Consider the following 8,076-nt stretch of genomic DNA (forward strand, 5'->3'; position numbering starts at 1 on the left):
CCACGTTCTACTATTAACATAATTAGGGGTCACAAGTCTAATAAAAATATGGCTTTTATTAACGAATTATTCGTAAGAGAATGATATCACTGGTCAGTGAACTTATCCTTGGAACACTTACGTCGTAAATAAAACACTGCCGGCTGCATAGATATACCAAGTTATAAGTGTCTAATTGATATGACGTAGAAGTATTATAAATTATGGCAGTGTATACGTAGGTGACATTGTATTGGCTCTATAGCTGTGAAGTTGCAGTTGTATCTGCTTTACCTTATTACCCAGCTGACCGTATTGCAAGCTGGAAAATTATTCTGTTCCTTACCTTTTAGGGGCAAATTATTGTTTTGTTTAAGTATCTACTATTGGGATTACGCGGCTAACAGTCTATTAATCTGCAAAAGGTTACGCTTCAATTAAATCCATCGAGCTATTGTAAAAAAAAAAATGCCTCTTTTATTCAGTTAAGTACACTACTAAACTTTCCGCGTGCCGACTTCCGTTGTTTCTGAAATGGTCCTATTGTATGCGCAATTTTCTTATTTTTTTCTTATCCCTTAACATTCTACACCTAATAAATTCAATAAATACTTAAATAAAAAATATTTAAGTAAGTATTCATTACCAGGTTAATGTTGACAATAAATAGCTACTAAGGTTTTCTATTCGTCGTCAATTATGCATTAATCTAAAATAAAATATGATAAGTATTACATAACTCAATCATTACGATGTAAACGACCGCTGGTAATACATACTATATAAATACCTACGTAGACAGTAGTTTTCCATAACTCTCCATATCCTTTTAATAATGAACAAAAAAATGTAAAAAAGTTTGTTGTGCGTGCTCATCTGTGAATTAGAGGTTCTGGGTAGAGCTTTACGTAATTTATTTTTTATACTGTTTACGTATTGGTATTCAGAAACATGGATTGCTTTTTTTTCAGTCAAAATAAATATGACGTTACTCCCAGGGGTCTACAAAGTCCACATTAAAGCAATAGGCTAGTTTCCAACTAGTCAGGTCAATTACCTACTTTTTACTAAACGTCAAAACACGTAATTACTATGGAATTAGTATGAAAAAGCACATTGTGATGACATAGAAAAACATGATAAAATGTCTGACTTATTAAGTTTTTCTTGACTAAAATTCATACATAAGTGAGATAGAAAAAAAAAATGTTTTTCGTCTGTATTTATTTAGTAATCAGAATTTCATAATTTATATTGAACTTAGTACACGACCCAATTAACCTAAAAAAATAAGTTCGCAATATCAATAAATGCCAAACAGCAAGATTACTTCTTTAGATAGATAACATTGCTTCAATGTGACTTTTTAAATTCTCTAGTCTGAAACTGGAAGTAAAGAAAAACATAATGTGCTCAGCTGTATATTATCCCAGTCGTGTCGTAGTTATTAACTAAGGAATTTTGTCCTCCTCAAAATGACTGATTATCTATGATGGGGGATGATTTATCTGTCACCATATGGTTCATCACATCCGTTCTTAGCTCTTCAATGACATTTATGGTTTCAAGATATCTTCTGATCTGTGTCTCTGCCCACTCCGATTAAAATTACGGTCGTGATATATGTCTGTCAATCAGTTTTCCTTAATCTTTTCTTGGATGTCATTAACAATTTAGCAAGATAAAGCATTGAGGGCTCTCATCTAAGCATTCTTTAACTATAACTAATCATACTTAGCAAGTTCCGTGATAGAGCGTCGAAAGGCGGGAGGCTAAGGCGATTCTCACACTGCCACGCATCATGCTGCCTACGCGCATACCTGCGGGAGAGCAGATCTGCATCATCGTGCGGGCTTTTTACGCACGACGGCTCTCATTTCATTCAAAGCCCTTTAAAAATCACGCGCGACACTGCGGGATTCGGTGTGCCATACCTCGCGTCTCGTCCCGCACCTACGCGCGGGGGTGCATGTTTCTCCGTTTGTATACACGTGATCCGCATGAACGCGCGTGGATGCATTTTCTGTGTGTTAGACTGTGCGTGTTTTCTATACAAACGGAGATACTTACAAGCAACAGAAGAACACGCATCCACGCGCTACGCTGCATCAACCGGGGCAGTGTGAGAATCGCCTAAGATAACTCTACAATGAAACATGATATTTTCCATACATTTATCACACATTTCTTCCTGTTAAACTTTGCGATGTAACACTATTAAGCTCCAGAATCTCACAATACGCCACCAACACGTCATGCTACGATGTGCATTTTTGTTTTAAGTGCAATAAAAAGTTTTTGTATTGTATTTATTTGTACTAAGCTAGTAAATTGGGGGAGGCCTATGCCCAACAGTGGGCGTCGTACGGCTGATGATGATGATGAAGCTAGCAAATTGTCGCCGATCAGCATGACCATTAAAATTATACCTACATATTTCTACTACGCTACCTAGATAGCAAATAACGTAACAAAAGTTAATAATTGTATGAGCAAATAGTTTTATACTTGATGCAAATTAATAATACAAACATAGTCAACTTATGCGTATGCGTGTCAATACTAATCGTAGTAATAACGTGCTAAATATCGAAAGTCACTGATATAATTCTAGCCATAGAGGCAGCCAATCAGCTCGCGCCAATAAACACTTCAGAGCGATACGGACCCCGCCGGCGTTGTCGCCAATTTTCCTCATACAACGCTTATCACTATCGGCCCACTAAAGTCGATTCTTTCTTTCAAATATAATCCTCTATATAATCCCGCTGGGCACCCTATTGTCATAAATTTTATTCCGAGTGAAAACCCTCAGCGAGGACGAAAAAACAGTTAATACTTAAGTACAGTTAATACTTTAGTTAAAAACTGAGGATTTCATGTTGTTTGGCATCTAAACCTTGTTGTGGCACCCTATTGCCATAAATTTTATTCCGAGTGAGTCCCCTCAGCGAGTAGGAAAAAAACAATTAATACTTAAGTACAGTTAATACTTTAGTTAAAAACAAAACTGAGGATTTCGTGTTGCTTGGCATCTAAACCTTGTTGTAGAATCACTGAGGAAGAACACCCATTTTAGGTGATTCTCACACGACACTGAACACCAACGCTGTTGGCGGTGGGGCGATCAACATTTTTTTTTTGACGTGACTTATTGTAGATTTGCCGCAGATGGCATAAACTACTTGGCCTGAAAGATGGGGAGCGCTGAAGGCTCTCACCCGGTACAAGGCGATCAACAAGGTCGCATTGACTTGTATGTAATCCGTATTCCTGGAGGTGGAGGCCTGGAGACCTATAACACAGGGTATCCTAGTTTAGGCTCCAGCCTGTGGAGGCCTGTTCATGTTATAAAATGATTGTAAATTAGTATAAGAACAATGTTTTTTTGTAGAGGAAATAAATATTTTACTTACTTAAATCCGCTAAACACACCAACACCGCCGCGCCGTGCGGTGCACCGCTACAAAATCCACGTTGCAGAATCGCCTTACAGGCGAATAAACATGATCGGAGCGGAATTTACATTAAACATTTTTCCTATCTACACATTACACAAGATCTATATTCAGATCAGTATTCCCAATGGGGTAGAAATATACTACGGACATCCACTTTTATTAATTAGTAAATCATCATCACTAGCATTATCCCGTTTTTAACAGGGTCCGCCTACCTAACCTATAGATTTGACAGTTCCAGTTTTTTACAGAAGCGACTGCCAGTCTGACCTTCCAACCCGCGAAAGGAAAACCACCCCAATACAAGGTACGTCAGATACCTTGGAAAATGTATTTCTCGGGTATGTGGGTTTCCTCACGATGTTTACCTTCACCGCTGAGCACGTGATAATCATCTATGATCCAAACATGAATTCGAAAACAAATTCGACAGTCATTGGTTTGGGCCTGTGCTGGATTCGACCCTGCGACCTCAAAGTGCGAGGCAAGCGTTCTACCAACTGGGCTACCACGGCTTCCTGTATTAATTTGTAAATAAAAGAAAATAATAAAGGGTTATTCCCGTATAAACAACAAAGTACCATTTGAAATTATATTATATTATTAATTCTTAAAATGTTTCCTTTTCGTCGTTATACCTGTTATGTGGCAGGAAAATGAAATAAAGTAATCCCCATAGAGAGAGAGGCTTATGTAGATACAAGATTGTGAAGGTCGATTATAGTAAGCAAATAATTTAAAGTACAATAACCCGTTTTACGTACGTGTCAGTCAATCTTATTCATCTCATTTTGTAGGTACATATATTTGTAAGTACCTCTTGTTTTGCAAATCCGGTTCATACGTGTATTCATCGTTAACAATTAACCATCGCAACATTTTAATAGTTAACAATAACGGTTACGTAATTTTTGCTGAAAATGATTTAAGAAATAAAAAGATCAATTTCCTCAGATGTGCATCTGCTACTACCAAATTATATCTTAAATACTACATAAGCTAAATTAAAAGAGCATTATCTTTCATACAATGCCTAATATATTTTTATTATGTTTATATATACATCCTCGTAAGGCCCGGATTTCCAGACACAATAGTTAAACAATGGGATTTGGATTTTAAAAGGACTTTGGGCCTTACGACCATATACTAGGAATCTATATCCTACAAATATCTATATGTATATATATGTATATGCCACTGTTATTGACCTCTCACACCATGCGGGGTTGCCTGGAAGAGATCTATTTTAGAGATAAGTCACCGATTGTAACTATTTTTTTTGTCATTAATCATGTATTCATGTAAGTATACAATAAAGAATAATAAATATAAACGTACAAAACCTCTACCTAAACACAAGGTATACCGCTGAGCCACACCTTGCAAAATAAGATAACCTTTGGCGAAGATGACTAAAATAATTGTCAGCTCTACCGGATGAACCTTACTCCGCCTCCTAATAAACTTGACCACTGATTTCCTTAATAACACAAATATTATACAAACTGCTGTTAGACAAATATAGCACGGTTGACGCAGGTGGATAGGAAAACAGGTTGGTTTTATCATCGTAGCGACGGTTTATCACACAGCGTAGGTGTCGATTGGTATAAAAACCGTTTTATATAAAACATATTTGCAATTGCATAGGTTCTTGGTCTATTTTATTACCGGTTTACTGAAGAACCGTCGTAATCATAAACAGCCTATATATGTCCAACTACTGGACACAGGCCTCCCTCAGTCAACCGACAAAAGTTGGACTAACCAAATTTCATTTTCAGTTGTTACGAATTTTTCTGACACCTTTTCTTATATTGTATACCCATGATATGTTTTTACTTTTATTCTGTAAAAATAAAACTTTATTCTTCTGCTTCTAATCCTTTTATCCCCTGTTATGATGTAGGGCTCGAATAACAGATTTCCACTTTTCGTTTTTACTTATTTTAAATTTATCTTTTATGGCTTGTGAGTTTTTTGACACGTGTTACCTAAAAATGAATTTGGAATTACCAAGCGTAACGAAAACTTGTTTTTGTTTATCATCATCACAGGGAACAAGAATTAAATGATAATTTATAAATGACCCATATTTTTGTACAGCCCAGAACTCAAAAAAAGTTTTCGAAACAGATATTCCGTGTTTGTTTTTACTTTTTTTACCTTTGATGGGTTTACTCTCGGCCCCAGACTTGCCCGAAGGCATTGACCGTCCCAGATCGCCCAGAAGATGCCTGTTCAGTTTGGCCTTGAAAGCACCCGGGTCAAACAAAATTGGCTAAAAGGGTTGTTGAGAGGAGCCTAAGGTATTCATTCGGAAATGTGTTGAGGGTGTTTAGGAAGTTAACATATACTAAAAATACTACAGTAGTATGCTACAGTAGGTCTTTTTGTAAATATTTAAAGCGTTCACATTTTTAAAAGAGATAGCTATTAAATAAAAATAAACATGAATACTTAAATATCATTGCAAAATTCAGTTTTACATGTCAGGATAATTAATAATGGCATCATATTATTATTCATGTATTTATTTAATAAAATATTAAATATACTCAAAATTTTATTTATAAATATATTGGGAAATATTTTTATTAATGTATAATTAAATTATTGTATCTGATCAGCTGATTGCAGCACCTACTCTACCCCGTGATCTTGGTAGACCCATAATATATTATTGTCATTCGGCACCCTTTGGTCGATCACTTAGGAAGGTTTGATACTGGAACCGTTTATAGTATCTCAATGGCCAGTCCAAGGTACAGTCATGAGCAATACCATGTACCCACTTTAGAACCAAATCACGTTAACATATTTGATATTTAGTGACATTAGTGAGACTTACAGTTCAATTTGTCCAAAAAAATTAAGTAACATGGTACTAAAGTGTATAAGTACATATTAATACTCATGACCTTACAAGTGTTCGGAAACAAATATTTCATTTTATACTTTATTGCATATTACACAATTGATAAATAGATGTACTTAAAGAAGTTTTTCCCTCGGCTGGGAGACTAAGTGTTTTCTTTTGCCCAAATTAAAGCGTTACTTGGTGTAAACCTGACCAGAACATTCCAATTTAACATTGACTCTAAATACGCGAATTTATTTGCGAAAACTCATTGGTTCTTAAGTGCTATGTGAACCACTTGTACACGTTGACAAACTTCTAGTCTTTCAAGTGTCGAACAAATATATTTTCGTATTATTTAGATATTAACAGTCCGAAGTACTCATTGGTTTTCCGAACTTTATTTTATTTATTCATTCATTTATAATACAGAGAAAAGAAATACAAATATACTTTATTATATATTGCACCAAAATAAAAAAAATGTCACAAGAGACTTAACTAGGTACATGACAAATGGCGGCCTTATCGTTTAAAGCGATTTTTTGCAGATAACCATAATGCGAGAAAATATGTAGAAATTAAAAGATTGCGGGTGCAAACTAAGTTTTTACAATAATTATCAGACATTATATTGAATTTGTCAGAAAATAAATTTAAAGCTCATGTGAAGGTTACGTTATGTAAAAAAAACTTATTATAAATGATAAAAATCTGGTATTAAATATCTTCCTCTAGTTATTAAATAACTTGTATTGTATACCTACATTGATTTAAAAGATGTGTTGCTGTTACAGTTTCTTGTCTTTCTTCTCCTCAGCCATAACACCTTGTGAAATGTAACATGTTTAGGTAAGTACCTATGTTACGTTGAATAAATTATTCAATTTTCTGATAAATCTGAACTTTGATACACGCTAAACTGACAAGCTGTGTAAATGACCTGTTTAAATAATACTAGTGGAATTCTAGACTTTGCTCTTCTTTGTGTAGGTAGAATATTGATCTAACAAATTAATAAGGAAACTAGTCTGATCGAGGATATAGACGATACTAAACGAGAATTACAATTGATATGATGTCGTTATACGTAACTCATACCTCAAAAAATGTTAGAGGAATTTCAGACTATTATTTTATATGCGTGTTGTTCAAAACTCTATGAAAATGTGCTTAAGAGGTAGTGAACATTGCCAAAGAAATGTTTTTACTATAAATCAACTAATTTATTACCTACTGAAAGGTTTTTTCGGAAAAATGTTACCTATTTTCTCATTGCTCGGGGTAGGTGCGTAATTATTCAAAATATTATAATCTTATGCATAAACGGCCTACATACGTCCCACTGCTGGGCACAGGCCTCCCCTCAATCAACCGGAGGGGGTATGGAGCATACTCCACCATGCTGCTCCAATGCGGGGGATAATCTTATGGCAGAGGCATATATAAAAATAATTGTAGCTTAATATTTGGATCAGATATGGTATGAAATGATATTGCTATCTATATTACTTCTCTTTATTTTGATCAGAATAATATAAAAAAATGGAATAAAATAATGGGTGGAAGATGTAATTGTGCCTGAGTGTAATAAAAACAAAATATAAAAGATGCGTATGTCCGTTATTGATGAAAGTAGAAGATTAAACAAAGGCAAATGTAAACAATGCCATCTATATTTTTTTGGAAAACGTAGCCTGGAAAGTCCCTCATTTTATATGGGAATGCGAAGATTTCGTGTCACATTATTGTGATCTGAGACATCTTTTAACG

Source organism: Pectinophora gossypiella, chromosome 5 (assembly GCF_024362695.1).
Source record: "Pectinophora gossypiella chromosome 5, ilPecGoss1.1, whole genome shotgun sequence".
NCBI lineage: Eukaryota > Metazoa > Arthropoda > Insecta > Lepidoptera > Gelechiidae > Pectinophora > Pectinophora gossypiella.